Below are 25,430 nucleotides of genomic sequence, written 5' to 3'. Positions count from 1 at the left end.
GATTGAGAAACTAACCCCCATAAAATGAATTTTAATATATTTTTTCCTTATTTTGAATAAATATTGACAACTATAACCAGTTGAGACTATTTATCAAAACTACAGCTGAAATTAAAAGTAGAAAGATTAATTATATCATAAAGACTAGTTTTTAATTATTATAAAAACGGAATAATTAAAAAACCCCGATATAGGGAACTTAGGTAGCTCCCCCCCCCACCTTATTTTATGGAAAAAAAATCATTGCCACTTGAAACAGCCCCTTAAAACAACCTCTCAGAAAATTTTTAAAGTCGAAGAAAGCAGTTATACCTTAAAGACCAGTTTTTAAATATTATAAAAAGAATAAAATAACCCCGATGCAGGGAACTTAAATTTGCTCATTTGTTTTAAATGCATTGTTATGGATAAAAATCATTGCCCATTTGAAACAACCATTTAAAACACCTGAGAAAATTTTAAAAGTAGGAGAAAGTAGTTATACATTAAAGACCAGTTTGATATTATTATAAAATTAGAATAATAAAAATAACCCCGTTATAAGGAACCTAGAATTCCATCTACGTCTTCTTCTTCTTCTTGACCCAAATATGGAGGCATCGACAACACTTGTTGCCCGTTGACGCAAGAAGTCCGGAGGAGAAAATACTTGACAGGAATCGCTTGCTGTGCTTGACAGGAGACGCTTCCGTTCTCCCCCGTTACCTTTCGTTGTTGGTTAGTGATTTGTATACTTTTTTTTAGTGTTAGTTATTTATTAAATTGATGTTTTTAACACTTGTAACATCAGCCTCAGTCTGACGGTCAGTGGTCTGATTAAAAAATATATTTACGTAATTTAAAAAAAAAAAAAGTTTATTTCTCTGTTTATTGATATATATTTAATGTAATTGTCCAGTAACAATAGAACAGTTAAACTGTATTAGTTTGGAATTAACTTCGTAGTTTAACGTTTAACAAGAATTACGTCATTGGGGCCTAGGCTGGCCATGTAGTATGGGGTCACAGTTGAGTAGAAGTTGATATTTCTTAGAAAACAAGATTTTTTCCATATGAAAATTGGTAAAGTTTTACTGTATTACAGGGTATCATTTCGAACAGAAAATATATGTTTTCCTGTAGTAAATAAAGCGATTTAACCGAATATTCGTCTTACCATTATATACCGTTTCCCCAGTTTGTTTTCCCCACCCAGAGCGCCGAGTTCCCACTGGGGTGTCCCCCATTATCGGTGGATATAGATATATATATATCTCTGAAACTTCATTTCCGACAGGGAAATGTCATTTTCGAAGAGAACGGATCTTTTTCTATAGAAGAAAGTAGTTTTTTCCCTAGGTTACGTTGCCCTGTAATAAACTACAATAATACCTTTACTATAGCAAAATATGCATAATGATGGAAATTATTGCTTTGTTTGGGTGTATTTATAGGTACTAGTAACTGTCTTGATGCGAATAAACTGTAAACCCATATTTTTCAAAATTTATGCATTCTAAAATTCCTAATAATTATGACACAAAAACTACGATTTATTAAGGAAACAAACTCAAGCATACAGTTGACCCATGGTTCTCAACCTAACCTAACCTAACCTAAGCTAGGAGCCGTATTCTTACCTACTTGCCAAATAGGGTTGGATCACTGGGGGTGTATGTATGATAGCAGCCGCCTGTATGTATGATGATGGACGGCTAACAATACGGCAGTTTTAGGGGTTGCAAATGGCCGTTAATCCTTGTTATGGAAGGACTCGGCCTGTAGGTTAGGCTTGACGGGGAAGTTTAGGTGCAGTGGTGTTCTTGTGAAGAGGTTTTGCAAGAAAACAGACACAGTTTATGTAGTATATTTGCGATGTTTTTGAGTAACTAGAAAATTGAAGAAAATTCCCATTTTCTATGAACGCAGGAGGAACTGGCCGCTGATATACAAAGGCTCCGACCGCCATATCCTAGGCTTACCTTCAAACTAAGTCTCATCCCATTTTTTTTCCTTAACAACTGACGTCATAATATTGCATTTCAGAGAAACAACAATATTTTCCTCATAAGAAATATCTGTCTGACAAGTAAAAGGAAAGCTTACGCTTGTCCCAACCAATTTCATACAGCCTGTCTAGGATATTGTACTAGTAATGTAATCTAAATCTAGGGCTTAGATGTCTCGTCCAGGTCAGAGAAATTTTGCTCATTGCACAGATGCTTCTCTCTGACAGATCTTCGTCTAGCTTATGTGAAGGGAATCTTCTTGGTCAAAGTCTATCATTGCTATCTTGAAGAGGTTAGCGTAATGTTCGCCTTACGTCGCGGGCACTTCGTATAATTACTCTCGCAGTATTCCAGTGATACCAGTAGATGTTGGACAAAAGTTACCAGATCACCGATCTGGGAGTTATATGTAGGTGCACTGGCCACCCCTTACCCAGTGTTTGGGTAGGGTTGCCATCTCGCACTAAAAGTTTAATCGGCTACCTTCCAGCTACGCTGAAAGAACTTCCAAATAAATAACTCCAGGTTTGTATTAGTTAGGAAAAAATACAAATTATCTCTGAATTTGTCATTGTGGGTTAGGTAATAATGGGAAGGTTTGAAGTTAAAGTAGTGTAGGCATGCTAGTAAAAAAGGATTTCTTTACCCAAGCACCATTCTGTGATCCAAATAGGTTCTATGAATATGAAGACAGCGCTGTAGTTCAGTTTAAGACCATTGTTGTTGCTCAACCTGCATGATAGATGAGTTAAGGCTATTGCACGCAGGGTCTGTGATAAGAGGTTACGTAAGGTTTCTATATTTGCTAGTGAAAGTGGATGGATTAAGAATCTTTCATTTTTAGTCTGTAGCTGTAGTTTTTGATTGCTAGGGGGATATCTGCATACAATAGCTTCTTAAATTCTTTCATCAACTTCGCAAGTTTTAATAAAATTATTTATTGAGTATTTGTTATAGTTCTAGAGTACTGTAATATCAGCAGGTTGACTTTTAATGTTGAAGTAGAGCAAAACTCTAAAGCTCATGTCATAGGCATTGGCGTTCTACAGATTGCCTACAGCCTGTCTCGGTGTTGTGCGTTTCAGAATCTGTTTTGTCATGAGGGACATTACATAGTCTTTAGACATGAGGCTTCTAATCTCTTGCCGGTTGACTGTTGTCAGTGGAGTGTTCATACACTATATGCTCATTTTAAAATTAATGGATCAAGCTTGAACAGTAGCAATTTTGGTTATAAGTAAAAATTGTTTGATTTTGTTCTTTCGGGATTCTATCAAGTTTCTGGATACATTTTCTTATACTAGTTTGTTTCCTACAGGCTACAGGCTACAGGGTTTCTTTTTTTTGGCAGCACCCACGCTTATTTTAGCCACGAGCCGCCACTGTCTGTACTTACGAAAGAGGCCTGAGGCTTTTTTTTGTAAATAGGCTGGATGTTATGACCCTGTTAAATTCAAAGGTTGCTTACAATTCTTTTGGCATCTCCTTTGTTCACAGGAAATTTTCTGATAGCTTGTACAAACCTTAGTCTACTTAGGCTAATTTAGGCTAGTGTGCTCTTGGGTAATCCTATAACTTGCTCATTCCTTATACAGTACTGTAATGTGTACTGTATTAGTTAGAAGGTTATTATAATTGATGTGTGTACAGGAAGTTCTCGGGTTACAACAATTCCAATTTTAAATTTTTCAATATTAAACTTACCCGATAATCATGTAGCTGTCAACTCCGTTGCCCGACAGAATTCTATGGAGGGATACGCCAGCTATCACAATACTAGAAGGGGGTGTACTTACCAGCGCCACCTGTGGCCAGGTACTCAAGTACTTCTTGTTGACACCTCCTCAATTATTCCTCTGTCGTGCTTCCGGCAAGACGTTCTGGGATACGCTTATGTTCTTGGAGTATTTTCACGACTTTGGTGAAGTATTTCTCTTTGATTTCGGCTGTCGCTTTACTGGAAACTTCTATTTTAGCTTAGTTAGCTTTTGGAATTAATTTGATTAATTTTGGTGACGAAGAGAGTATGAACTCTCGTTCTCCTTTCAATGGCCGACCCTTCCCTTAGACGAAAGTGTTGGTGTCTAAGAGAGTATAGACTCTCTTTCTTAATTTTGCTTAACAAAAGTTATAGATTTATTTTATATCTCTCCGCCTCTTATAGGCCTCTTCGATTAACTTCCTTTTATTATAAACTTATTAAAATTAATTTTTATATTTGTTTATATTCGACCTTCCTAATAGTAGGCGGTCTTTTCTTGGTACCGAAGTTAATTATCGTGAGCCCGTCATTTCGGTTTTACCTGTTAACATATTATGCTATTTTAAGGTCTTTGAAAGAATTTCTTTGATAGTCTCGTACTTTTTCAAAGTTGAACTAACGTTTTGTTTGTCGCGGCAGTTGTTGACGTTCAGAACGTTTCAACTTGCACTCTATCGTTACGATAGAGAAAGAATGTTCACGGTTTCACATTGCAGTAAGAGTAACCGTGTCTAGCGTTTTGTTCATTCTTTCTTAACTTAATGTTGATTCTAATAAGGAACTTTTCTTTTTGGGAAATATTTCAGTTTTTTCCTTTAACAATAATATGTTTTAACGATATATATGATTGGGCTCTTCTCTCAGGTTCTAAGTCAAGAGAGAGAGAGAGAGAGAGAGAGAGAGAGAGAGAGAGAGAGAGAGAGAGAGAGAGAGATAGAGACGGAGGGAGAAAGAGGATAAACGTTTCCCTCAAGCCTGCCAGGCGTACGAGTAACGTCGTTATCGTTTTGCTCTTATCCCTAGTCTCTTTAGGGGAAGAAACTAAACGTTTCTAGAGTGATCTAGTGTTTAGTCTCTTTCCAGCCACTGAATTTTCTTTCATTAGATTTTTCTGTTACATTGTAATTCTGTTTTCGCAATTATTAACTTTTGAGAAGGATAGAATTGCGTGTTTCAGGTACAAACCACTTAAAGTTTCGAGTTCAGTGAAATAAGTGCAAACAGAAATCAAAGTGATAAGTGATTGATGTCAGTGTTATGCGTGAGGGTACTTTTGTGCGCGCCAGTCGTCCTCCCAGTCCGGGACCTCTTGCAAGCTCCCAAGCCCAGGGGAGAAGCAATGTCGAAGGGCAAAAGGGTTCGGCAGGCCTTGATCGGCGCACAGAAGTATCCTCGGTGGTTGTGGGCGTGTCTTACCGAGACCGTCACTCCCACCCGCAGACGATTGAGCCCTTATTTTGCTCGTCTGCAGAAGAGATTTAGAGGAGAAAATAAAGGCAGAGTAACGCTGGTCTCAGGTCTCTAGACCTCTTAAACGTAAAGTCCAGACCTATGCCAGACGTACGAAGTAAAGTTCAACAACCCGGATGCAGTCATTGGGTTAGCTCTGACTCTCCTCAGTCATCATTTTGTCGGGTAGAGAGTGTTGCACCTCCTCCTCCTCCTGCACCGGTGGTGCACCAACCGCCTGCACCCGTTCAGCCTGTGCTGCACCCGCCTGCACCGGTGGTGCACCAACCGGCTGCACCCGTTCAGCCTGTGCTGCACCCGCCTGCACCGGTGGTGCACCAACCGGCTGCACCCGTTCAGCCTGTGCTGCACCCGCCTGCACTCGCTGCACCCAGTCGCAGCACCATCTGCCAGGCGTACGATGTTGTGGGCTCTACTACAGTCCATGCAAGCACAGCTTTCGGACCTGTTGCGTGAGTATCGGGCTGAGAGTGTTGCACCTCCACCTGCACCCTTTCAGCCTGTGCTCAACCCGCCTGCACTCGCTGCACCCAGTCGCAGCACCATCTGCCAGGCATACGATGTTGTGGACTCTTCTACAGTCCATGCAAGCACAGCTTTCGGACCTGTTGCGTGAATGTCGGGCTGAGAGTGTTGCACCTCCACCTGCACCCGTTCAGCCTGTGCTCAACCCGCCTGCACTCGCTGCACCCAGTCGCAGCACCTTCTGCCAGGCGTACGATGTTGAACCTCTTTCTGTGTTCGCTGTTCCCAGTGTTGTTCAGCCTCAGCCTTCTTTAAGGCAACCTTCGGTTTGGGATCAGGAGGATTACTCCACTCTTCCTCCTCCTCCCCTGGCTGCTCCACCGGTGGTGCAACTCTCGGTGGAGGTACAACCTCTTCCACCTGTGAGTCAGTCTCCTCAGCTGCTGCACCGAGCTCAACCCGTGCACCCTGTTCCTGCACCTCAGACACCTCTGCTTGCGGGAACTTTACCTTGTTCTGCGCAACCTCGGTCTCTTCATGCTCCACTCATTCCACAGGAACAGGAACTTTCTGCACCTTCCACTGTTGTTGTTCCAGCTCGTTCTGACTCTGCTGTTCAGCATACCTTACCTCCATTTTCAAACCATGGCAAAAATATGAATCATGAGTTATGAATGTAAGGTAAACATTATGTTGATTTTTAAACCCCATGCAAGCATGCATAAAGCACTCTAGCACTGGTCATGGAATTTCTAAGAATGTTAAACGCCATGCACACGCTCTGCTTTCCTTACAGCAGGCTCTGCTTACTACATGCTCAGCATTCAGCATGCTCTGCATTCAGCATGCTCTGCATACAACATGCTCTGCATACAGCATGCTCTGCATTCAGCATGCTCTGCATACAACATGCTCTACATACAGCATGCTCTGCATACAGCATACTCTGCATTCATCATGCTCTGCATACCTTACCGCATGCTTCTCAACATATCTTGGGTTGTTGCCAACTCACTAGACTGTCAAGCAGTTTCATAACGTTGCCTTCTAGTCTGCTGCTTTTGCACCAGTGAACCCTCACTCAGAGAACTTAGCTTTTCTAGGATAAGGTCCCTGTAGATGAGAAAGTTCTTTTCTCCCTCCTTCTGATATTCCCTTGAGGACTCTGTCATTTGGAGGGAGCCTTTAGCTGCATAACCTCTTATGGACTTTTATTTAAGCATTACATGCTTACAGGGAAGGTAATGGTTCCACTTCAGCCGCTAATCCCGTCTGTTACCACACCTGCTCCCATAGACCTTGAGCTGTGTTGCATGACATGCAGTCCAAGCTTAGTCCTTGTTAGAGGATTTTTTGTTTACGGAGTCAATGTGTCACGGGGAAGACGTTCAACAACCAACAGAAGGGACTTGTTGTGACGCAGTGCGGCAACCTCAGCAACCCGTTAAGGAGTTGTCTGTACGACCCAGATAGTCTAGACAGATTCGGGTTGTCACTGTACTTCCTCGCTTGCCCATGATTGACAGTTTACAGACTGTGCAGCAGTATCATGATCTTGTGTCCGGCTCCGTCAGACGACTGGCTTTTAAGAGCTCCCACAAGTCGTCGCTGTCTGGAGATTTTCAAATGGACTATGGATCTGACCAAGGAACTGGGCCTCCTGGTCAATTTTGAGGAGTCTCAGCTCGTTCCATCCCAGACCATTGTTTCCTTGGGTATGGATCTTCAGAGTCGAGCTTTTCGGACTTGTCCGTCGGCCCCAAGGATCTTCCAAGCCCTAGAATGCATCCAGAGCATGCTGAGAAGGAACCGATGCTTAGTCAGGCAGGGGAATAGTCTAACAGGGACACTTTCATCGCTGGCCCTGTTCATCGAGTTAGGGAGACTTCACCTCCGCCCCCTTCAGTATCATCTAGCTGCTCACTGGATAAAGGACTTGACGCTAGAGACGGGCTCAGTTCCTGTTTCCGAAGAGATGAGGTCTACTCTAACGTGGTGGAAGAACAGCATTCTTCTCAAGGAAGGTCTACCTTTGGCTGTTCAGACCCCCGACCACCGTCTCTTCTCGGACGCATCGGACACGGGCTGGGGTGCGACACTGGACGGACAGGAATGCTCGGGAACATGGAATCAGGAGCAAAGGACACTTCACATCTATTGCAAGGAGTTGTTGGCAGTTCATCTGGCCTTGATAAACTTCAAGTCCCTCCAGCTTAACAAGGTGGTGGAGGTGAACTCCGACTACACCACAGCCTTGGCTTACATCTCCAAGCAGAGAGGGACTCATTCGAGGAAGTTGTTCAAGTTCGCAAGGGACCTCCTCATTTGGTCAAAGATCGAAAGCTCACGCTGGTAACGAGGCTCATTCAGGGCGATATGAATGTCATGGCAGATCGCCTCAGCCGTAAGGGTCAGGCCTTCCCCACAGAGTGGACCCTTCACAAGAATGTTTGCAGCAGACTTTGGGCCCTGTGGGGTCAGCCAACCATAGTTCTATTCGCTACCTCGATGACCAAGAAGCTCCTCTTGTATTGTTCTCCGATTCCAGACCCAGCAGCAGTTCGCGTGGATGCCTTTCTGCTGGATTGGTCCCATCTCAACCTGTATGCATTCCCGCCGTTCAAGATTGTCAACAGGGTACTTCAGAAGTTCGCCTCTCACAAAGGGACACGGTTGACGTTGGTTGCTCCCCTCTGACCCGCGAGAGAAGGGTTCACCGAGGTACTGCAATGACTGGTCGACGTTCCCAGGACTCTTCCTCCTAGAGTGGACCTTCTGCGTCAACCTCACGTAAAGAAGGTACACCCAAACCTCCACGCTCTTCGTCTGACTGCCTTCAGACTATCGAAAGTCTCTCAAGAACTAGAGGCTTTTCGAAGGAGGCAGCCAGAACGATTGCCAGAGCAAGGACGACATCCACTCTCAGAGTCTATCAGTCTTAATGGGAAGTCTTCCGAAGCTGGTGCAAGGCCAATGCAGTTTTCCTCAACCAGTACCACTGTAACCCAGATTGCTGACTTCCTGTTACATCTAAGGAACGTAAATCCCTATCAGCTCCTACGATCAAGGGTTACAGAAGTATGTTGGCAGCGGTTTTCCGCCACAGAGGCTTGGATCTTTCCTCCAACAAAGATCTACAGGACCTCCTTAGGTCTGTTGAGACCTCAAAGGAACGTCGGTTGTCCACTCCAGGCTGGAATCTAGACGTGGTCCTAAGGTTCCTAATGTCATCAGGATTTGAACCGTTCCAATCAGCCTCTTTTAAGGACCTCACATTAGAAACTCTTTTCCTCGTGTGCTTAGCAACAGGTAAAAGAGTAAGTGAGATCCACGCCTTCAGCAGGAACATAGGTTTCACATCTGAAACGGCTACATGTTCCTTGCGGCTCGGTCTTTTTGGCTAAAACGAGCTTCCTTCCCGTCCTTACCCTAAGTCGTTCGAGATCCCAAGCCTGTCCAACATGGTGGGGAACGAACTAGAGAGAGTACTTTGCCCTGTTAGAGCTCTTAAGTACTATCTAAGAAGGTCAAAACCATTACGAGGACAATCAGAAGCCTTATGGTGTGCTATCAAGAAGCCTTCTCTACCAATGTCTAAGAACTCAGTTTCTTACTACATCAGGCTTCTGATTAGAGAAGCAAATTCTCATCTGAAGGAAGAAGACCTTGCTTTGCTGAAGGTAAGGACACATGAAGTGAGAGCTGTGGCTACTTCAGTGGCCTTCAAACAAAACCGTTCTCTGCAGAGTGTTATGGATGCAACCTATTGGAGAAGCAAGTCAGTGTTCGCATCATTCTATCTCAAAGATGTCCAGTCTCTTTACGAGTACTGCTACACCCTGGGTCCATTCGTAGCAACGAATGCAGTAGTAGGCGAGGGCTCAGCCACTACATTCCCATAATTCCATAACTTTTTAACCTTTCTCTTGAATACTTTTTATGGGTTGTTCGGTCGGCTAAGAAGCCTTCCACATCCTTGTTGATTTGGCGGGTGGTCAATTCTTTCTTGAGAAGCGCCGAGGTTAAAGGTTGTGATGAGGTCCTTTAGTATGGGTTGCAGCCCTGTATACTTTAGCACCTTTGGGTTGATTCAGCCTCCAAGAGGAACGCTGCGCTCAGTAAGGAAGACGAACTTAAAAAAGAGACAGAGTAACGGTTCAATTCGACTTCCTTACCAGGTACTTATTATTTCATTGTTATTTGAGATAACTGTTATATGAAATATGGGATACTTAGCTATCCTTTAATCTTGTACACTGGTTTTCACCCACCCCCCTGGGTGTGAATCAGCTACATGATTATCGGGTAAGTTTAATATTGAAAAATGTTATTTTCATTAGTAAAATAAATTTTTGAATATACTTACCCGATAATCATGATTTAATTGACCCTCCCTTCCTCCCCATAGAGAACCAGTGGGACCGAGGAATAATTGAGGAGGTGTCAACAAGAAGTACTTGAGTACCTGGCCACAGGTGGCGCTGGTAAGTACACCCCCTTCTAGTATTGTGATAGCTGGCGTATCCCTCCATAGAATTCTGTCGGGCAACGGAGTTGACAGCTACATGATTATCGGGTAAGTATATTCAAAAATTTATTTTACTAATGAAAATAACATATTTAACTTAGCCGGTGAATATATAGCTGCAACTCTGTTGCTCGACAGACAAAAAACTGTACAAAAAAACTCGCCAGCGATCGCTATACAGGTTGCGGGTGTGCCCATCAGCGCCAACTGTCGGCCAGATACCAAACTCCATGTAAACAAAGACTCAATTTTCTCTCTGTCGACGTGTCGACAAGACGTACTTTACTCGCTGTTGAAACCTGGAGTTTTTCCCATCATCTTTGGTGAAGTACTATATTCTGGTTTTGAGCTTTCGCTGTGCAGGGTTTTTCTTCAAATAAATCCTTGAACTTTTTTTTTTTTGAATCGGATTCATTGTTGATGACTTAGATCGTTTTTTTGGAATTTTCCCTTGACCAATTCAAAATGGCTGACCTTTCACAAGTTCCCAAGTTTAGAAAATGCAATGCTAGGGACTGTTCTAGGCGTCTTCCGAAGGCTTCTCTCGACCCTCACACTGTTTGTTCCAATTGTCGGGGTAAAACCTGTCAATTGGAAGATCGGTGTGAGGAATGCGTGGGCCTTTCGGAATTCGATTTTATCGAATTTGAAAAGTACACACGCAGGCTAGAGAGAGATAGAATTAGGAGAAGTTCTTCTAGGTCGATTGATGTTTCCTCTCCTCATGCCCCACAACCTATTCCTTCCCCTGTAGTGGTTGTTCCTAACCCCCCTCCTAGCACTCAGGAACCATCGATGGCTGACATGATGCGTGCTATCCATGCCCTGGGGGAGAGAGTTGAGTCCCTTGCAAGTGACCGCAATCAACTCATGGCGGATGTTAAGGAGCTAAAGTGCCGCGGGAAGTGATAAAGTGCCAAGTGAAAGTGTTGTGAACAGTGTTGCGCTTGAGGGTTCGTCTGTTCGTGCCTGTCGTCCTCCTAGTCCGGGACCTCTTGCAAGCTCCCAAGCCCAGGGGAGAAGCAATGTCGTACGACGCATGGGTTCGAGAGGCCTTGATCAGCGAACAGACGTTCCCTCCATGGTATCAGGTGTATCTCCCCAAGATCGCCCCTACCTACGTGACGAGAGAGCCCGTTTTTACCTCGTCGTCTGAAGGTGTTTCTCGTAAGAAACTTTGGACCAAGGTTTCACGACCTTTAAAGCGTAAGTCGGTCCCTTCAGGACAAGTCCAACGTCCCGGCTGTAGCCACTGGGTCAGTTCGGACTCGTTGCCGTCATCTGATGACTGCTCACCGCCTAAGAGAGGTAAAGCGGTACCGCTTCAGTCGCTAACCCCGTCTGTTGCCGCACCTGCTCCCGTAGACCCTAAATGGGCTTTGCTGCAAGACATGCAGTCCAAGCTTACGTCCTTGATGCAGGACTTTCATGCGGAGAAGGTTGCTACTGAACCTTCTGGCCAACAACCTTCCAAGCGAACGGTTGTGCGTCCTGTTGACGCTGAGGTAACCTTCTCGCGTCTACCAGTTGAGGTGGTTCCTCCACCGATGCGACCCAGTGTGGGTTGCCAGCCGCACGTTGACCTTAAGCGACGCTCGGAGGTGGTTGTTGACGTTCAGGACGTTCAACAACCATCAGAGGTGACTTGTTTTGACGCGGTGCGTCAACCTCCGCAACCCGGTGTGGTTTCGACTGCACAACCCAGACGGTCTAGACAGTCTCGGGTGGACGCTGTGCGTCCTCGCGCTACCATGGTTGTTGACAGTTCACAGACTGTGCAGCAGTACCATGACGTTGCGTCCGGCTCCTTCATGCATGCACCAGTGCGACCGGACTCAGCGAACCAGACGTTGCCCACTCCGTTGCCGTTTCCTCATCAGTTTTCGGATGAGGAACTATCTGATGAGGATGTTGCTGAACAACAAGACGATCAACAGTCAGAACTGGACGAGCCCAAGGCAACTCCTCCGTCATTGGACTTTAGAAAAGTCATGGCTGTATTCAAAGAGTTGTTTCCTGACCAATTTATTTCTGTGGCTCCTCGTTCTCCGCCGTCAGAGTTTGTATTAGGCATGACTTCTACCGCACCTGCCTTTACTAAACTCGTCCTCTCACGCTCATCCAAGAGAGCTTTGCGGCTGTTAGGAGACTGGCTAGAGTCCAAGAAGAGTTTAGGGAAGACAGCATTTGCCTTTCCCCCATCTAAACTCTCTTCTAGATCGAGCGTCTGGTATGCCACGGGAGAAGTTCTCGGCTTGGGAGTTCCTGCCTCTGCCCAGGGCGACTTCTCAAGTCTTGTAGACTCTCCCCGCCGCCTTGCCATGAGACGCTCGAAGATTTGTTGGTCACCATCGGACCTGGACCACCTTCTTAAAGGGATCTTTAGGGCTTTTGAAGTCTGTAACTTTTTAGACTGGTGCTTAGGAGCCCTGAGCAGGAAAATCTCTTCGACAGATAAGGATATTTCTTTGCTCATTATGTCCTGCATGGACAAGGCCGTCCGTGATGGGACCAATGAGCTTGCTGCCTCATTCACGTCCGGAGTCCTGAAAAAGCGAGTCTCTCTCTGTTCGTTCCTGTCTGCTGGAGTTACACCATGCCAGAGATCTGAACTTCTCTTTGCTCCCCTTTCCAAGTGCCTGTTTCCTGAAGGCTTGGTAAAGGAAATTGCCGCTTCGTTAGTTCAGAAGGACACCCACGATCTTGTTGCGTCCTCAGCTCGCAAAGCTCCCCCTTTGCCTTCATTATCCGCTAGACCGAGGATAGACACTCCAGCGTCTCGCTTTATTCCGCCCTTTCGTGGCAGAGCCTCCAGCAGAGGAGGTGCTCGTGCCGAAGGGAAACGAGGGAAGAGGAAAGGACCCAAGTCCTCCAAGGGCAGAGTCTGACTGCCCGCAACTTCAGACAGCAGTGGGAGCCAGACTCAAGAACTTCTGGCAAGCCTGGGAGAGGAGAGGCGCAGATTCACAATCTGTCAAGTTACTCAGAGAGGGGTACAAAATCCCTTTTGTACGCAAACCCCCTCTAGCAACGTCTCCCATTGATCTCTCTCCCAGGTACAGAGAGGAAGAAAAGACACAAGCCCTGAAACTGGAAGTGTCTCTTTTGCTAGAGAAGGGAGCGGTGGTCAAAGTCTCGGACCTTCGATCACCGGGATTTTACAACCGTCTCTTCCTAGTTGCAAAGAAGACAGGAGGGTGGAGACCGGTGCTAGACGTCAGTGCTCTGAATGTCTTTGTCACAAAGACGAAGTTCTCCATGGAGACCACAAAGTCAGTCTTAGCAGCGGTCAGAAGGGAAGACTGGATGGTCTCGCTAGACCTAAGGGACGCCTACTTCCACGTCCTCATTCACTCAGACTCCCAACCTTTTCTGAGATTCGTCTTCGAAAATGTGGTCTACCAGTTTCGGGCCCTGTGCTTTGGCCTAAGCACAGCTCCTCTCGTGTTTACGAGGCTGATGAGGAATGTGGCCAAATTCCTCCACTTATCGGACATCCGAGCCTCCCTTTATTTGGACGACTGGCTTCTCAGAGCCTCTTCCAATCGTCGCTGTCTGAAGGATCTAAAGTGGACTCTAAATCTGACCAAGGAATTTGGACTCCTAGTCAATTTGGAAAAGTCGCAGCTGGTCCCATCCCAAACTATTCTGTATTTAGGGATGGAGATTCACAGTCTAGCTTTTCGGGCTTTTCCGTCGGCCCCCAGAATAGATCAAGCCCTGTTATTCATCCAGAAGATGCTGAAGAAGGAACGCTGCTCAGTCAGGCTGTGGATGAGTCTGGTAGGGACGCTGTCATCCCTGGAACAATTTGTGTCACTAGGAAGACTACACCTCCGTCCTCTTCAATACCATCTAGCTTTTCACTGGAAAAAGGACAAGACGCTAGAAGCGGTCTCGATCCCGATTTCCGAAAAGATAGTCTTGTCTGACTTGGTGGAAGGACAATATCAACCTAAGAGAGGGTCTTCCCCTGGCTGTTCAGACTCCCAACCACGTTCTCTTCACGGACGCATCGGACTTGGGCTGGGGCGCGACACTGGACGGTCGGGAATGCTCAGGTCTGTGGAACTCGAGTCAAAGGAGCATGCATATCAACTGCAAGGAGCTGTTGGCAGTACATCTGGCCTTGAAAAGCTTCGAGTATCTCCTTCGAGGCAAAGTGGTGGAAGTAAACTCAGACAACACCACGGCCTTGGCGTACATCTCCAAACAAGGAGGTACCCACTCACTGACGTTGTACGAGATCGCAAGGGACCTGCTCATCTGGTCAAAAGGTCAAGACATCTCCCTAGTAACGAGGTTCATCCAAGGCAACTTGAATGTCATAGCAGATTGTCTCAGTCGGAAAGGGCAAGTAATTCCAACAGAATGGACCCTCCACAAGGATGTGTGCAAGAGACTTTGGGCCACTTGGGGCCAACCAACCATAGATCTCTTTGCAACCTCGCTGACCAAGAGGCTTCCAATCTATTGCTCCCCAGTCCCGGACCCAGCAGCAATACATATAGATGCCTTCCTCCTAGATTGGTCACATCTGGATCTCTACGCATTCCCACCGTTCAAGATTGTCAACAAGGTACTGCAGAAGTTCGCCTCTCACGAAGGGACAAGGTTGACGTTAGTTGCTCCCCTCTGGCCCGCGAGAGAATGGTTCACCGAGGTACTTCGATGGCTAGTAGACGTTCCCAGAAGTCTTCCTCTAAGGGTAGACCTTCTACGTCAGCCACACGTAAAGAAGGTACACCAAAGCCTCCACGCTCTTCGTCTGACTGCCTTCAGACTATCGAAAGACTCTCGAGAGCTAGAGGCTTTTCGAAGGAGGCAGCCAGTGCGATTGCTAGAGCAAGGAGAGCGTCTACCATTAGAGTCTACCAATCGAAGTGGGAAGTCTTCCGAGACTGGTGCAAGTCAGTTTCTGTATCCTCGACCAGTACCTCTGTAGCTCAAATAGCTGATTTTCTCTTATACCTGAGAAAAGGACAATCCCTTTCAGCTCCCACTATCAAGGGCTACAGAAGCATGTTGGCATCGGTCTTCCGGCATAGAGGCTTAGATCTTTCCAACAATAAAGATCTGCAAGACCTCCATAAGTCTTTTGAGACCACCAAGGAGCGTCGTTTGGCTACCCCTGGATGGAATTTAGACGTGGTACTAAGATTCCTCATGTCACAGGTTTGAGCCGTTACAATCAGCCTCCCTGAAAGATCTCACTCTTAAGACTCTTTTCCTGATATGCTTAGCCTCGGCTAAAAGAGTCAGTGAGATTCATGCCTTCAGCAAGAACATCGGATTTTCGTCGGAAAAAGCCACTTGTTCGCTGCAACTTGGTTTTCTAGCCAAAAATGAGCTGCCTTCTCGGCCTTGGCCTAAATCTTTCGATATTCCCAGCTTATCGGAGATCGTAGGCAATGAACTAGAAAGAGTCTTATGCCCGGTTAGAGCTCTTAAGTTCTATTTAAAGCGTACCAAACCTTTACGAGGCCAATCTGAAGCTTTATGGTGTTCAGTTAAGAAACCATCCTTGCCTATGTCAAAGAATGCTTTGTCATACTTTATCAGATTGTTAATACGAGAAGCTCATTCACATCTGAGTGAGGAAGACCGAACTTTGCTTAAGGTGAAGACGCACGAAGTTAGGGCTGTAGCAACTTCCGTGGCCTTTAAGCAAAATAGATCTCTGCAAAGTATAATGGACGCAACCTATTGGAGAAGCAAGTCAGTGTTCGCGTCTTTTTACTTGAAAGATGTCCAGTCTCTTTACGAGAACTGCTACACACTGGGACCATTCGTAGCAGCGAGTGCAGTAGTGGGTGAGGGCTCAACCACTACAATTCCCTAATTCCATATCCTTTTAATCTGTCTCTTGAAATGTTTTTAATGTTGTTTTTTATGGGTTGTCCGGAAGGCTAAGAAGCCTTTCGCATCCTGGTTGATTTGGCGGGTGGTCAAAGTCATTTCTTGAGAGCGCCCAGATTAGGGGTTTGATGAGGGCCTGTTGTATGGGTTGCAGCCCTTGATACTCCAGCTCCTAGGGGTCTGTCAGCATCCTAAGAGGATCGCGAGGCTCCGTAAGGAAGACGTACTTATAAGGCAGAGTAATCGTCTAAGTCGACTTCCTTACCAGGTACCTATTTATTTTGTTTTTGTTATTTTGATAACTTCTAAAATGAAATAAAAACTCTTAGCTCATAAGATGTAAACATATTTAACTGGTCTCTACCCACCACCCTGGGTGTGAATCAGCTATATATTCACCGGCTAAGTTAAATATTTAAAAATGATATTTTAATTATAAAATAAATTTTTGAATATACTTACCCGGTGAATATATAAATTAAATGACCCTCCCTTCCTCCCCAATAGAGACGTAATGGGACGAGAAGAAAATTGAGTCTTTGTTTACATGGAGTTTGGTATCTGGCCGACAGTTGGCGCTGATGGGCACACCCGCAACCTGTATAGCGATCGCTGGCGAGTTTTTTTGTACAGTTTTTTGTCTGTCGAGCAACAGAGTTGCAGCTATATATTCACCGGGTAAGTATATTAAAAAATTTATTTTATAATTAAAATATCATCTTTCATAGTGTTTTGGATACAAAACAAATCCCATAAAGGATTTGTAATACTGTATTTCTCTATGTACAGTTTCATTTTATTGTTCTTTATTTGTGTCCTAGTTATTTATCCATGTCATGAAGCTTGTTCATCTGTTGTAGGTAATGACTTTACTACTGCATTATTATAAGTGTGACTTTGGTGCTTACAAATTGTACTTTGTACTTTAAGTAGGTGTGTTCCTGCTTGCATCAAAACTCTAGGTATGACACAATGTAGGAACAGATTTCTGTTGTAACCCGAGGACCAGCTGTTTATCTTATTATTATTATTATTATTATTATTATTATTATTATTATTATTTGCTAAGCTGTAACCCTAGTTGGAAAAGCAGGGTGCTATAAGCCCTGGGGCTCCAACAGGGAAAACAGCCAAGTGAGGAAAGGAAACAAGGAAAAAATTAATTGTTTTAAGAACAGCAACAATATTAAAATAAATATTTCCTATATAAACTATAAAAACGTTAACAAAACACGAGGAGGTGAAACAAGAGAGAACAGTGTGCCCGAGTGTACCCTCATGCAAGAGAACTCTAACCTAAGGCAGTGGAAGACCATGGTACAGAGGTTATGACACAACCCAAGACAAGAGAACAATGGTTTGATTTCGGAGTGTCCTTCTCCTAGAAGAGGTGCTTACCATAGCTAAAGAGTCCCTTCTACCCTTCTATTAGCTAACATGTACCAGTAGTTTATTTATAGATTAAGTACTGTACAGTACAGTAATCCCTTGTGTATGCACACTTCCCTCTAGCTGTATTCGCGCACTTTTGAGTGCTTTCGATTGCTTTTCCTTACCCCCTATGAGGAGGTTAAGAGTGCTGATCTGGTATTACTTTGCATAAAAAACAGAAAATGCACACAAAGTACAGTAACTATACTCTCTGTACATTGTATTATGGTATTACTGTACATGATTTTACAGTTTATTTATCATGCATAGGCATAGATGTACATCAGAGTACAGTAAATTCATACTCTATAACATTTATTTATTATTATTATTATTATTATTATTATTATTATTATTATTACCTGCTAAGCTACAACCCTAGTTTGAAAAGCAATGATGCTATAGGCCCAGGGGTCCCAACAGGGAAAATAGCCCATTGAAGAAAGGAAACAAGAAAAAAAAAATATTTTAAGAACAGTAACATTTAAATAAATATTTCCTATATAAACAATAAAAACTTTCTCGTTTATTTTAGTGTTTTGCTTGATACAATTGTGTATTCAGTTTTTGATACTTACTGTAAATGTTAAATGTAGTTTCAATGTGAATTTCTTTGGATTCTAGCTGTTAGTTAACTTAAAGTAGGCCTATGCTTAAGGACTTTGTTAGAGCCTAACATAGGCTAGCTGAGGTTAATTGCCATACAGGACTGTATTCTAATTTTATGTACTGTAGCACTATACTGTAGATACAAGAGAAATTACTGTACAATGCTTAAATCATCATTGGTTTTGAGTTTGTTCAATTTTTTACAAAATTTATAATCTGATCTGTAAACTAGAGGGGCATTCAGTAGAGTGCAGACCTCCGCCACAGCAACTTATTTCTCGACGTTTTGCTTGACCTGTGACCTTAACATGTATTAATTGGTGTGGATTTTCATACTCAAATATGAACTTTAAGTCTTTGACAATGATGTCCAAACTTTTGGCTGGTTATGTGAATTGGACATTTTGATTGACTGTGACCTTGACCTTCCAAAATTTAATAATTTCCAGCTTTTTACATAAGTTAATCCCTGCAAGATTCATTACAATTGAAATGTGGCCAGGTATTTGTTCACAAACAAACACAGTGAAAACATAACCTAACTTTGTTGGCGGAGGTAAAAAGCCAGTGGAATATAATTTGTACTTCTGAAGCATCGTTTTTCAATATTAAACTTACCCGATAATCATGTAGCTGTCAACTCCGTTGCCCGACAGAATTCTATGGAGGGATACGCCAGCTATCACAATACTAGAAGGGGGTGTACTTACCAGCGCCACCTGTGGCCAGGTACTCAAGTACTTCTTGTTGACACCTCCTCAAATTATTCCTCTGTCGTGCTTCCGGCAAGACGTTCTGGGATACGCTTATGGTCTTCGAGTATTTTCACGGCTAATTGGTGAAGTATTCTCTCAGATTAACGGCTGTCGCTTTACTGGAAACCTTCTTATATTAGCTAGATAGCTTTTATATAGTCCTGATTAACGGTTAACGATTTTTTGCTTGATTTTGGAACCCCCTTTGGCTAACTCTTTGGATTCAAGATGTCTGACATTTCGCAAGCCCCCTCCCATAGACGATGTAGGTCTTGCAATAGGCGTATTCCGAAGGCCTCGGTAGATCCTCACACCGCTTGTTCTGACTGTAGGGACAGACCCTGTCAGTTAGAAAATCGATGTGAGGAATGCGCCGGACTTTCGGAATTGGAATTTGTCCGTCTTTTGAAATATTCAACTAAGTTAGAGAGAGGTAGAATTAGGAGGAGTTCTTCTCACTCTTCACTGTTTTCCTCACCTCATGATCCCCTACCTTTTCCTACCCCTGTAGTGGCTACCCCCGAACCTACTGTTTGCCCTCCGCCTGATATGTCTGTTGTTTTGCGTGCTATTCAGGCCTTAGGCGATAAAGTAGAGTCAGTGGTAAGTGACCATAAGTCTCTGATGGCCGAAGTAAAGGAACTTAAGGTCAAGAGTGCAGTGGGTGGAATTAGTGCCAGTGCTGTGACGAGTGCTAGTGTCAGTGCAGTGCCAAGTGCTAGTGTCAGTGCCAGTGTGGTGCGTGAGGATATTTCTGTGCGAGCCAGTCGTCCTCCCAGTCCGGGACCTCTTGCAAGCTCCCAAGCCCAGGGGAGAAGCAATGTCGAAGGGCATAAGGGTTCGGCAGGCCTTGTTAGGCGCACAGAAGTATCCTCGGTGGTTGCGGGCGTGTCTTCCAAAGACCGTCACTCCCACCTGCAGACGATTGAGCCCGTCTTTATCTCGTCCGCTGATCAACTGTCCGGGAAGAAACGTTGGTCTCAGGTCTCGAGACCGCTTAAACGCAGAGTCCAGTCCGCGAGTGCTCAGCCAGGTTGCAGTCATTGGCTCAGCTCTGACTCGCCTCAGTCATCTGTCGACTGCACTCCGCCCAAGAGGAGTAAGGTTCTGCCACAACAGAGCTCGACTGTTAAGGCTTTTCCTCAGTCTGCTGTCGTTTCTGCCGATCCCAAGTGGACTCTTCTTCAGTCCATGCAAGCACAGCTTTCGGACTTGATGCGTGAGTGTCGGGCTGAGAGTGTTGCGCCTCCGCCTCCGCCTACACTCCCTCCGCCTGCTCTCGCTCCGCCTGCGTTCGCTCCGCCTGCGCTCGCTCCGCCTGATCGCAGTTCCACCTGCCAGGCGTACGATGTTGAGCCACATTCTGAGTTTGCTGTTCCCAGTGGTGTTCAGCCTCCGCCTTCGTTAAGGCAACCTTTACTATGGGATCAGGAGGATTATACCTCTCTTCCTCCGCCTCCCCTTGCTGCTCCACCAGTGGTGCAACTCTCGGTTGAGGTACAACAACCTCTCCCGTCCATGAGTCAGTCTCCTCAGCTCTCGCTGCAGCGAGCTCAACCCTCCACAAGGCAAGCACCACTACACCTTGGCCTTGCGCCTCAGGAGCCTCAGCTTGCGAGACATTTACCTTGTTCTGCGCAGCCTCAACCTCATGCTCCGCTCATACCACAGGAACAGGAACTTGCTACTCCGCTTCCACCAACCGCTCAGCAAGCGCTTTCCTTGGGTTCAACCACTCATGCTAGGAGTCAGCCTCCTCCACCCATGCGCCTTCCTTCTGCTTCGTCTGTTATTCAGCCTTTGCAGTCTGAGCCTCAGGTTTTCCCTCAACAGACACTTGAAGAGGAAACCACTAATATTGTTCCTTCTCGTTCTGACTCTGCAGTTCAGCATTCTTGTCCGATCTCTTCGCTACACTCTGGTGATGAGGCTTCGGATGATGAGGAGGCACACCTGGATCCCTCATCAGACGTGGATGAATCCAAGCTTTCTCCACAGTCTATTGATTTTCGTAAGGTCTTGGCTCTACTTAGGGAGGTTTACCCAGACCACTTTGTCTCTGCTATTCCCCGCTCTCCGCCATCTGAGTTTTCGCTGGGCGTACAACAAGCTAAGTCCACCTATACTAAGCTAGTCCTAGCTAGATCCTCTAAGAGGGCATTAAGGATCTTAGGGGAGTGGCTGCAGTCTAAGCAACACCTTGGCAAGACTTCTTTCATGTTCCCTCCAACGAAGCTCACTTCGAAAGCGAGCGTTTGGTATGCCACAGGAGAAGCACCAGGCTTGGGAGTTCCTGCCTCTGCCCAGGCTGACTTCTCAAGTCTGGTAGACTCGCCTCGGAGAACTGCAATGAGGCGCTCTAAGGTTTGTTGGACCTTCTCAGACCTGGATCACTTACTGAAAGGAATGTTTAGAGCATTTGAAATGTTCAACTTTCTCGACTGGTGCCTGGGGGCCCTCAGCAAGAAGACCTCTCCTGCGGACAAAGATTCTGCCATGCTATTAATGTCCTGCATGGATAAGGCCATTAGGGATGGATCGGGTGAGCTTGCGTCGATGTTTGTATCAGGGGTTTTGAAGAAAAGGGAACAACTGTGTACCTTCCTTTCCGCCAGCATTACACCTTGCCAACGGTCACAACTCCTTTTTGCTCCGCTCTCGAAGTTCCTCTTCCCCGAAGAGCTGGTTAAGGACTTGTCTGCTGCCCTGATACAAAAGGATACACACGATCTTGTAGCCTCATCGGCTCGTAAGTCTAAGGTTGCTACCTCAGTCCCCAAGACTTATCGCTCCCCAGTGGCTGATACCCCTGCTACGAGGTTCATACCACCCTTTCGTGGTAGAGCCCCCAGCCGAGGAAGCTCCCGTCCAGACTCTCACAGGAGCAAGTCTAGGAAAGGATCCAGGACATCTAAAGGAAAAAACTGACTCTCCGCATCTCCAGACAGCAGTAGGAGCCAGACTCAAGATCTTCTGGCGAGCCTGGGAGAAGAGAGGTGCAGACGCCCAGTCTGTCAGTTGGCTGAGGAACGGTTACAGGATTCCATTCTGCCTCAAACCACCTCTGACCACATCGCCCATCAACCTCTCTCCCAACTACAAAGAAGAGGACAAGAGGCTAGCATTGCACCAGGAGGTGTCGCTACTTGTGCAGAAGAAGGCAGTGGTTATAGTCCGGGACCATCAATCCCCGGGCTTCTACAACCGTCTCTTTCTTGTGGCCAAGAAGACAGGAGGTTGGAGACCGGTGCTGGACGTCAGCGCTCTCAACGAGTATGTCACCAAGCAGACGTTCACGATGGAGACGACGAAGTCGGTCTTAGCAGCGGTCAGACAGGAGGACTGGATGGTCTCGTTGGACTTGAAAGATGCATACTTTCACGTTCCTATTCATCCAGACTCCCAACCTTTCCTGAGATTCGTTTTTGGAAAGGTTGTCTACCAATTCCAAGCCCTGTGTTTTGGCCTAAGCACAGCTCCTATGGTCTTTACTCATCTGATGAGGAATATAGCAAAATTCCTACACTTGTCGAACATCAGAGCCTCCCTCTACCTAGACGACTGGCTGTTGAGAGCCTCCTCGAGTCGTCGTTGTCTGGAGAATCTCAATTGGACTTTAGACTTAATCAGAGACCTAGGTCTATTAGTCAACATAGAGAAGTCTCAACTCATTCCCTCCCAATCCATTGTGTACCTGGGAATGGAGATTCGGAGTCAGGATTTTCGGGCTTTTCCATCGGCCCCCAGGATAAGCCAGGCCCTAGAGTGCATCATGAGCATGCTGAAGAGGAGCAGTTGCTCAGTGAGACAGTGGATGAGTCTCACAGGGACCCTCTCATCACTGGCCCTGTTTGTCGAGCTAGGGAGACTCCACCTCCGCCCTCTTCAATTCCATCTTGCAGCTCATTGGGACAAGGGTTCGACTCTCGAAGCAGTCTCTATCCCTATCAACCAAGAGATGAAGACCACTCTCCTGTGGTGGAAGCACAACCTCCTTCTCAGGGAGGGTCTATCGTTGGCCATTCAGACCCCCAATCTTCATCTCTTCTCAGATGCATCGGACTCGGGCTGGGGTGCAACCTTGGACGGACGGGAATGCTCGGGAACGTGGAACGAGGAACAAGGATTACTCCACATCAACTGCAAGGAGCTGCTAGCAGTTCATCTAGCCCTGTTGAACTTCAAGTCCCTCCTGCTAGGCAAAGTGGTGGAGGTGAACTCAGACAATACCACAGCCTTGGCTTACATCTCCAAGCAAGGAGGGACCCATTCGAGGAGCCTATACGAGATCGCAAGGGACCTCCTCATTTGGTCAAGAGGTCTAAACCTCACTCTGGTCACGAGGTTCATTCAGGGCGATATGAACGTCTCAGCAGATCGCCTAAGCAGAAGGAATCAGGTCATTCCCACGGAATGGACCCTCCACAAGAGTGTGTGCAACAGACTTTGGACCTTGTGGGGTCAACCTACCATAGATCTGTTTGCCACCTCCATAACCAAGAGACTTCCGCTGTTTTGTTCCCCTGTTCCAGACCCTGCAGCAGTTCATGTGGATGCTTTTCTACTGAACTGGTCCCATCTCGACCTGTACGCATTCCCACCGTTCAAGATAATCAACAAAGTTCTGCAGAAATTCGTCTCGCACGAAGGGACACGGCTGACGCTGGTTGCTCCCCTTTGGCCTGCAAGAGAATGGTTCACAGAGGTACTTCAATGGCTAGTCGACTTCCCCAGGACTCTACCTCTAAGAGTGGACCTTCTACGTCAACCTCACGTAGACAGGTTGCACCCAAACCTCCACGCTCTTCGGCTGACTGCCTTCAGACTGTCGAAAGATTCGCTAGAGCTAGAGGCTTTTCGAAGGAGGCAGCCAGTGCGATTGCCAGAGCAAGAAGGGTTTCCACTCGTAGAGTCTACCAGTCTAAGTGGGAGGTCTTCCGAAGCTGGTGTAGAGCCAATTCAATATCCTCTACCAATACCTCTGTGACCCAAATAGCTGACTTCCTTCTACATCTTAGGAATGAGAGATCCCTTTCAGCACCTACGATTAAAGGATATAGGAGTATGTTGGCTTCAGTTCTCCGCCACAGAGGTTTGGACCTGTCTTCCAACAAGGACCTTCAAGACATTCTTAAGTCTTTTGAGACGTCTAAAGAACGTCGTCTTTCCACTCCAGGCTGGAATCTAGACGTAGTCTTAAGGTTCCTTATGTCATCTAGGTTCGAACCTCTCCAGTCAGCTTCCTTCAAGGACCTTACCCTCAAGACTCTTTTTCTCGTCTGCCTTGCAACAGCTAAGAGAGTCAGTGAGGTTCATGCCTTCAGCAAGAACATTGGTTTCACAACCGAATCTGCAACATGTTCTTTTCAGCTTGGATTCCTAGCAAAGAACGAGCTTCCTTCACGTCCTTGGCCTAGATCGTTTGAAATACCTAGCCTCTCCAACATGGTAGGTAACGAACTAGAGAGAGTTCTTTGCCCTGTCAGAGCTCTCAAATATTATCTTAAGAGGTCTAAACCTATTCGAGGACAGTCAGAAGCTTTATGGTGTGCCATCAAGAAACCCTCGAGACCCATGTCCAAGAATGGGCTTTCGTATTATATAAGGCTTCTGATCAGAGAAGCACATCCTCACTTAAAGGAGGAAGACCTTGCATTGCTGAAGGTAAGGACCCACGAAGTAAGAGCCGTAGCTACTTCGATGGCCTTTAATAAAAACCGTTCTCTGCAGAGCATAATGGATGCAACCTATTGGAGGAGCAAGTCAGTGTTTGCATCATTTTATCTGAAAGATGTCCAGTCTCTTTACGAGAACTGCTACACCCTGGGACCATTCGTAGCAGCGAGTGCAGTAGTAGGTGAGGGCTCAGCCACTACATTCCCTTAATCCCATAACCTTTTTTAACCTTTCTCTTGAATACTTTTATTGTTGTTTTTATGGTTGTTACGGTAGGCTAAGAAGCCTTCCGCATCCTTTTGATTTGGCGGGTGGTCTATTCATTCTTGAGAAGCGCCTGGGTTAAAGGTTTGGTAGAGGTCCTTTAGTAGGGGTTGCAACCCCGTGTACTTTGGCACCTTTGGGTTGATTCAGCCTCCAAGAGGAACGCTGCGCTCAGTAAGGAAGACTAACTTTAAATAAAGAGGCAGAGTAACGGTTCTATTCGACTTCCTTACCAGGTACTTATTATTTCATTGTTATTTGAGATAACTGTTATATGAAATATGGGATACTTAGCTATCCTTTAATCTTGTACACTGGTTTTCACCCACCTCCCTGGGTGTGAATCAGCTACATGATTATCGGGTAAGTTTAATATTGAAAAATGTTATTTTTATTAGTAAAATAAATTTTTGAATATACTTACCCGATAATCATGATTTAATCGACCCTCCCTTCCTCCCCAGAGAGAACCAGTGGACCGAGGAATAATTGAGGAGGTGTCAACAAGAAGTACTTGAGTACCTGGCCACAGGTGGCGCTGGTAAGTACACCCTCTTCTAGTATTGTGATAGCTGGCGTATCCCTCCATAGAATTCTGTCGGGCAACGGAGTTGACAGCTACA

At 45.5% G+C, this 25,430-nt stretch overlaps 1 protein-coding gene across 1 annotated transcript in view; it reads left to right on the top strand.

Annotated features, from left to right (window-relative positions):
- Positions 1 to 565: 565 nt before the first annotated feature.
- Positions 566 to 25,430, top strand: part of shop (shopper) — a 94,009-nt gene continuing 69,144 nt past the window's right edge. Inside the window, exon 1 of the mRNA XM_068382076.1 lies at positions 566 to 717. The gene's annotated coding sequence lies outside the window, so the exon portion shown is untranslated. The remainder of the gene's footprint in view (positions 718 to 25,430) is intronic.

The sequence above is a fragment of the Palaemon carinicauda genome, chromosome 10, assembly GCF_036898095.1.
Source record: "Palaemon carinicauda isolate YSFRI2023 chromosome 10, ASM3689809v2, whole genome shotgun sequence".
Classification (NCBI taxonomy): domain Eukaryota; kingdom Metazoa; phylum Arthropoda; class Malacostraca; order Decapoda; family Palaemonidae; genus Palaemon; species Palaemon carinicauda.
This window is presented reverse-complemented; position numbering and strand designations above follow the sequence as displayed.